The sequence below is a fragment of the Pyxicephalus adspersus genome, chromosome 10 (genome assembly GCF_032062135.1).
Source record: "Pyxicephalus adspersus chromosome 10, UCB_Pads_2.0, whole genome shotgun sequence".
NCBI lineage: Eukaryota > Metazoa > Chordata > Amphibia > Anura > Pyxicephalidae > Pyxicephalus > Pyxicephalus adspersus.
The window spans coordinates 33,448,521-33,455,743 of NC_092867.1; the positions used below are offsets into that span (position 1 = coordinate 33,448,521).

At 36.7% G+C, this 7,223-nt stretch overlaps 1 long non-coding RNA gene across 1 annotated transcript; it reads left to right on the plus strand.

The window, feature by feature from the left end:
* The first annotated feature begins 720 nt into the window (after positions 1-720).
* On the plus strand, positions 721-5,876 carry LOC140339661 (uncharacterized). The gene is made up of 2 exons (XR_011922501.1): positions 721-812; positions 5,664-5,876. It is a non-coding gene; the product is annotated as an uncharacterized lncRNA (long non-coding RNA).
* The last annotated feature ends 1,347 nt before the right edge of the window (positions 5,877-7,223 follow it).

The window sequence follows — 7,223 nt, forward strand, 5'->3', positions numbered from 1 at the left end:
AACACACACAAACTCCATGCAGATAGTGTGCTGGCCAAGATTCAAACCTGGGACCTAGTACTGCAAAGGCCAGGGTGCTATCCACTGAGCCACCATGCTGCCCCACTTGCATGCATCCTATTGCTGAAGATCTCTCACTTTTGCATCCCATCTGCTTTTAGGGATAACAAATAAATACTAGTAGTGGTCAAACAGATACAATCCTAGTCAATTCCAACTTGGATCCAAGCTATTCCAACCTCCAAGTCAGAACTTGGATTCTGATCTGACATTACTATACCTGACAATAATAGGTATAGTAGGACGCTGAATGATGGCAGCCAGATTAGCTGAGCCCTACCATGCCTCTCATTGACATGTCATGAAAAAAATTGATTCTGGTGTTGAAATTTGAAATTCAGTTGCATTTGATACGTCAGATATTTTTTTTTTTTGTTTCAAGCAACACTACTAAATGCATATTTGAAAGATTAATTTGTAAAATGTCTTGTATTTGTAATTCTGTTTAGCCAGTCTAGTGTTCCAAACAGAAAATCAGTCGGCCATTTATCTGATTGGACTGCCCAATGCACCATGTACCGTGTCAGCATAGTGTTGGAGTGCCATTCAGAATAAATGACACCCCGTCACACTAACACATGTAACTGTCATACAATAGTGTGAATGAGCCACTGTTGTGTTTTTATTGCTGGTAATAACCTCCTCTGTTTTCTGGCTGCAGCTCCCCAAACTTAACATAAAGCCCTCCAATCAAATCAATGGGTGTGCAGTGATGAAGACATATTTGATGCTGGTGAAGGCTGTGAGCTAAGGTAAGTACCTGGGAAGTGTTAGTATAGTGTAGCTTGGAGAGGTTGCAGGACAGGTTTACTGAATATTAGTATATTACACAGCTAACCTTTTAATAAGAGACTCTGTCACTTGGCATCTTTGAAGCACGATGCAGTGCCTGGGACCTGAGTGGCCAATCGTTATGACACAGAATTTCTATAGCACTGACATATTACACAGCATTGTACAAAGCCTATAGTCATGTCACTAACTGTCCCTCAAAGGGGCTCCAAATCTAACGTCCCTACCATAGTCATATGTAATTAATATAGTCTAAGGTCAATTTTTGGGGAGAAGCCAATTAACCAAACATTTTTTTTGGAATGTGGGAAACTGGAGTACCCGGAGGAAACCCACACAAACACGGGGGAACCTGCAAACAGTGCAGATAGTGTCCTGGCTGAGATTCAAACCTGGAACCTAGTACTGCAAATACCAGAGTCCTAACCACTGAGCCACCGTGCTGCTTGTTGCAAAAATAATTATAACATCGTCATCCATGTGTAAACTCAAATACCAACGGATACAAAAGTTAAACAGGATTAAGAATACAGAGGAATGGAGCAGCAGCCAATACAAACATTGCAGAGGGGCATTCCGGAAAAAAATGAAATATAACTTAACTGAGGCTCTAACTTATCCTAAAACTTAAAAAAAATGATTGTTGTTTTACATGGAACATGAAGTTTAATTTTAACTTAAATGTTACTAACTATGTAAACCTGTGAATATAGATAGCAAGATCTATATGGAGTGTTAGATAACCTCCACTAATTGAGCTTCTACCAATTTGCTTTGTCTGTCTTTGTATTCTTTGCTATTTTCTTTTCTGTTGTACAGTGTTTCATTATTATTTTTTACATACCACAAGTTATTGGATTCTACAGTACTGTGAAAAACGAACAGGTAATGTTCCTATCACACAGACAATGAAACCAGAGTTAGATATATGGATACAAAAAACACATCACATCACTTGTACTTACTCTCCACCTGATCTACACACAGAGCAGATCAAAAGATAAAAAAATAGAATCTTTAGGCAGGGAAACTGCAATTCAGTTTGTCTGAGACATCAAAAACTAGAATATTCTATCTACACATGAAAGAACAAGATGTGGTGTGGTGGGAAAATGTACTTAGTTCAACAAACTACTGTAACCTTGTTATCAGGCCTGCAGAGCGCAAAAGGAAGGAAATGAATGTTAAGATAGACATAGTATCTGTGCTGTGCCAAATGTTCTGATCACAAGGTACAAGGCACTTTTAAATGTGTTAGTGAAATGAACTAACTAACATAGAAAAGCCAAAGATAAAATTATGTATCATACTCCAGTTCTGTTTTTTAGCAGGGTTTGAAATATATTTAAAGCCAAAATGTTTTAATGTTTGGATAAAGTAGGTAATAGTTTAAACCCTGACATTATTTGCTGTGTGTCCCATTGGGATAGTTTTTTTTTTTTTTGTTTTTTACTTAATTTCTTTGGTAGAATAGCAAGTGAGAGGGAGCCCCACAGAAAAAAAGTATTCTATTTATTAGATTCTAGCTGTTTTCAGTGCAATCCAAAAAAAATGTTGCTTTAGATGCACTTTAAGAAAGCTATCCAGGTAGCCATTTCCAGTCTCCTTGCCTAAATCTTAATTCAATAGCTTTAAAGCCCAATTTGACTTTCAGTTTACATGGTATATACGTTCCAGATGCATCAAACCAGTGTATGAAGTCCTACAGTTGTTTCCTACAGAAAGCAGCCATAGCCTTATTAGAAATACCTGTCCACTACCAGCATGCTGAAGAAAAGGACTCTTCTTGTTCTCTGTGTAGAAGCAGTGGTCTCTCTGTACAGATCTGACATCCCCCCTAGAGCTCTCCAATCAGCAGTTTTTTTTAGGTAGGCACACAAACAATATTTTCAAAAGATGGTGGGAATTAGTAGATACTCCTCTAATATAGTTTTCTCCTATAGATTTATAACAAAGAATGCTCCAACATATTTATATAAGCTCACAGCCAAAGGGTTATGAGTTTGTTTACTCTTTCGTTAGTTATCAGTACAATGCCTCAAAAGCTATGTTGGTGAGGAGAGGGTCCATGTTTAATGTATAAATAATAATAATAATAATGATTTATGATGTTCTGTTCCTGGCAGATCTTTATTAAAGAAAGGGACAGTCCCTCTGCAAAAAAACACTTCCCTGCCTGATCGCTGTGTTGCACAAGTGCAGTTCAGCATGGGACATCCCGGCTTCCCTTGCAGCTGGTAGGAATAAGTGAATGTCATCTTGGCCCAGCCAAAGATTGAAACCAGGAAGGGGAAAAGACAGAATTTGTATATGTGTATATATATATATATATATATATATATATACCGAACTGGAGTTTCATTCCGTTATTTTCAGTTTTATTTACTTTAATCAGATAACTTCAGAAACCTTTAGACATCAGCCCATGTTTTATATTTAGATACACGTTTCATAATAATCTCACTTCCTTGAATGAGTTAACATGTGTCACCCTTGGCCAGTCATCTGCTTCTCATCGCTGTAGACAGGTGTGATTCATCCATACTCACCTGATACCTGTCTGCTGGGTCTCTGACAAAAGAATAAAGAAGAAAGTCCCAGTCCATTCACAATGTGGGCAGAAGGTTGACAAATGCTAATAAACAAGTGTGTAACTGTAACTAATAATATTTCTTGTCATTTACTTGGATAGACAGCAGTTTAGTATAAGGATGAACTACATAGGTGATATTTTCCAGTACCTGCACTAGGTACTGATTTACTAGGAGAGATTTGAGGCAAGTAACAGTTAATAAAATCTAGGATCCTGCAGTAGTCATAAGCCACAAAATAGTCATATAGAAAGCAACTAACACTATCATAAATTATGTTTCTTTTGCAACTTTCACTATTAACATTACAGAAGTCATGCAGCAGCTGATCACACTAAGTTTTCATTGCGTCAGTTAAGTTTTCTATGCAAAAACTTCTGCAATAGGCAGAGAATAAGGAGTAGTGGTTTGCAGAAGCAAACTTTAAAGTATATAAAAATTAGTGCAGCTTACCAGACTTAGATGTCATAACCATTAGTTTCCATTTTCAAGCTTTCTTTAACTTATTTTTACTTGACGATCCTGCTAACAGTACACTTCCAGTATTTTGGGTGACAACCCTAACTCGGGTTGTCACCCAAAGCTGTATCTATGGTACATACAGCATCATTTTCACTGTAGTCCTCATTACAGATTCCCTTCCTTCTCCTCATTTCCATCATGTATATGGATGTTGTAGAACATAGACAAGAAAGCATAAAAACATTAGTTAAGTTTTCAGATCATTCCACAGAAAGTTATTTGGAATTTTTGGCAGATCTGTCAAGATTTTTGACAGAATCAACAGCTATTATTTTTGTACTTGCAGAAATTTTAATAAATGTCCTTAAAAAGAAAATTAATAAAAAGAGCTTATCTGAGTACTGGTGATATATCCAATGTTTGTTCTGGAGTTTAGGTATACCTTAGGGCCCATTCACACAATCTGTGCAGAATCTGTGATATGCGGTGCTATATATTCTCAATAAACTTGCATTGCTGCACAGTACAACTGCCAGGAATGGTGCACACACTTTTGCACATGTCATCATCATTTAGCAAAACTCATACTGTATTATTATCTACAGTTTTATTGTGGATTATATGATATAGTAGTCATAGATACAAATATTGCTTAGTGAGTTCTATTGATACGATTTAGTAGTCCATTTGAGCTGAGTGCTTGCTGGATATTTTTTTGGCTATTTACAGCTTCAAAGCTGGAAGCCATTTAAAGGTTACAACTGTGCTTGGAAAGGCTTATCTACTAACAGTGAAATCATATGGGTTATCAGCACTGCCTATAACTCCCACAAAAAAAGTAATTTTATATTCGGTGCCAGTAAACTGTTCCTCTTACTGTGAATAATGCTTATGTGTGTTTATATCATAGTGCCATTTGTTCATTCATGTGACAAGGTTAAGAAAAAAAAACTATGCAGACTGCCATGGCTATCTTCCTTTTGAAAATGGTAATTGCCTGGCTCCCTCTGACTGCAACACTTTTTTAGTAGATGATCACAAAGTTGCATTCCAGTCAATAATATTAGCACAAAGTCAGTCAGCTAAAAACACTTATTTTTCAATGCCCTGCTTTCACTTAATTAGCAAGATGTAGCTATACCAGCTAGATAAACTAATGTACAGTGCATTATTCACATTCACATTTATGCAGCTGCACTATTCACGTGTGTGATGTGGGGTGTTCTATTCAAATGAATGGGCTCCCTACCACACAGCAGAACATGCAAATATGATAAAACTGCAAGCCTCTAAAGTGCATTACCATGCGGTACAGTACCGTGCATGCAAATGTGAACCATGCTTTGTTCTAATTACTGCAGCAAAACTAGGTTATTCAGCTGCTGCAGGAAAGTGCACACATCCAGAGGAAGTTCCTACAGAGTTTTCCATGGTGTACAAAGAAAGAAATCATAGTCAAAGAATAGGGAGGAACAAATATAAACAGCACTGTGAATTTGTCATATGGTCTGACTCTCCTTTCTATAATCCAGTCCTGCTATGCTGCGTCAGCTTTGGAAGGTGGCACAGCAAAGAACAAATTTGTAATGCCTAATTCTGTCCTTTATAAACATACAGTGTTTGTTTTATTATTATTTTTATTTTTAAGTAGCAGAATGGTTATTGTGCAGATAACTTTAGCCTTGTGTTGTAAACGTTTTTACTGCTTTACAGCCACTGCAGAGAATTAACATTTATTCATTATTACATTTTTTGCAGAAATAGAGATCAACAATGGCAGTTTCCATATTTTTCCCAGTAAAGGTTAGACACTTCTTTATAGGATGCATCATAACGCAGCCTGGGCTCACAGTAATGTCTTCTGGAGGATAACCCCCCACGCAGCTGAAATAAATTGATGAAGCGGTTTTGACACCAGAAAAAAGATTTGTAACAGAATGTTTTATTAATAAAAAGTTGAAGGGTGGGGTATTTGGATGAAGTTCTATTTTAATCAAGCAAAAATAAAATCTATACTACTGTAAAGTGATTACATGTGGCACATTTTCATAATAAATTAATAAAAGTCCTGCATTGTCTATTACAGCCAGATTCTATCAGGTACTTAGAGCATGAAAAAATATAATTTCTCCTAGCCTCAGCATTGGTGCTATTCTTTAAATTGATGCTTCTAAAAAAATAAATGTGCATTTTTCAATGTGTTATAAACACTTTTCCTAATAATAAAAAATATTAGTTGCCTTGGGCTATACAGATCTACACATCGGACTTAAAGTTGAGAAGAAAAGTGACACATATGGATTTGGATCTAGTAAAAGCTGGCACAATATTACCAACTCAGATGAAGCCTGGGGCAATATAAATTTGGCAGGCAAAACTCAGTCTAGGGTTACATATTCATATTCTTCCTATTGAAAAATTTGGATTATTTTAACTGTTGCTGACAGTATTGATTCTAAAATACATACTCTTAAAAGCCACAATGTCATCGTTTTCTGTAATGCCTATTAAACTTTTGCAGCTTGAAAAACAAGCTGTTTCTCTTTAAAATGTCGACATGTGAAATGTCACGAGCAGATTTATTATATAAAGTTAGCCAATTCCATCTCTCTATCCTGGGGAGGACATTTGGCCACCATCCAGTAAAATAGCAGGATTGTTTGGCTCAGTAGGCTGGCAGGCGTTTGCCTTGGAATTCTTCAATCCAGCCAACCAAGCATAACCAAAAACACAGAGGTCTTTCTTGAGGGGCGTACACTGGCAAATGTGTGTGCATTCATTGCCAGTTCGTTGATAAAGTATCAGGCACTGCTATGTACTCTGAGGATGGAAGAAAGCCAACCCTCCTACTTGAAAAGTTTGATAATGAAAAACAACTTAACCTTTCAGCCACAAACTAACAACATGCATCTGTATAGGAAGGTGATATGTGCATATGTATACATTTATATATATGGACGAATAGTGTGCCATACTTAGTTTAATTTTTCTACCTTTTATATATCCAGTCAATTAAAAACATACCACTCTGCATACAAACGTGATTGAGATCATTGCAAAAAACTGCTACTTGAAGTCAGTGAGGTGCCCATCAACAGATCAACAGGAGTTAAGCCACTAAAAAGTATTTGTATATTTAAGCATTCCATGGTTCTGGTTCCAGGAACATTCTAAAAGATAAATTAGGCACATAAAGACACTTCATGGTGCCCACACCAATTGCAAAATTAGGAAAATGATAATGTAGAATGGGTGACACTCTATGGCATGTAGTGGATGTTCAACCCCCTTTTATTCTTGTTTGGTAATGCTGATGAG